Genomic DNA, 602 nt, shown 5'->3' with positions numbered 1-602 from the left:
GGATGGTCTCGATCTCCTGACCTCGTGATCCACCCGCCTCGGCCTCCCAAAGTGCTGGGATTACAGGCTTGAGCCACCGCGCCCGGCCTGAAATTATAGTTTTAAAACCTATAAAACTACTAGAGAAAAAAGGTAGATTCGCCTTTAGAAGAACATTGTATTCACAATAGAATTTTCTTCAGTAAAGGTAGATGTCAGAATGTAATAGTATAGTATATTCAGAATGCTGAAGGAGAATAGCTCTGAACTCAAATAAGTATATTCAGATAATTAGGTGCTAGGGAGAAATAATGCCATTCAGATAAAAATGATGTTTAATACTCTCAGACTGTTGAGTAAGAACTACTAAATTGTATACAGTAGTAAGACAACTGATTGCAGGAAGAAAGGCATAGGAAACGAAGCAATAATGAGCGAAGAAAAGATAAAAATTGTAAAACAGATAAACCTATTGGTAAACTTAAAGTATTGACTAAATAAACTAGCAATAATGACTATTAATTTAGGGGTTCTAGAAATAAAAGTGAACTAAAATACTAGCAAATGAAAAGACTTAAATTCTTGCCAGCTCAGTTGGAAGGAAAAATATTTCTTAAGTATAA

The 602-nt window shown here is 34.6% G+C and overlaps 1 protein-coding gene across 1 annotated transcript in view; it reads left to right on the top strand.

The window, feature by feature from the left end:
- The window catches only part of DDX4 (DEAD (Asp-Glu-Ala-Asp) box polypeptide 4), a 92236-nt gene that overhangs the window by 46433 nt on the left and 45201 nt on the right, over positions 1 to 602 (top strand). The window lies entirely within an intron of this gene.

The sequence above is a fragment of the Mandrillus leucophaeus genome, unplaced genomic scaffold (genome assembly GCF_000951045.1).
Source record: "Mandrillus leucophaeus isolate KB7577 unplaced genomic scaffold, Mleu.le_1.0 Scaffold523, whole genome shotgun sequence".
In the NCBI taxonomy this organism is placed as follows: domain Eukaryota; kingdom Metazoa; phylum Chordata; class Mammalia; order Primates; family Cercopithecidae; genus Mandrillus; species Mandrillus leucophaeus.
Note: the sequence above shows the minus strand (reverse complement) of the source record. Positions and strands in the feature narration are given on the sequence as shown.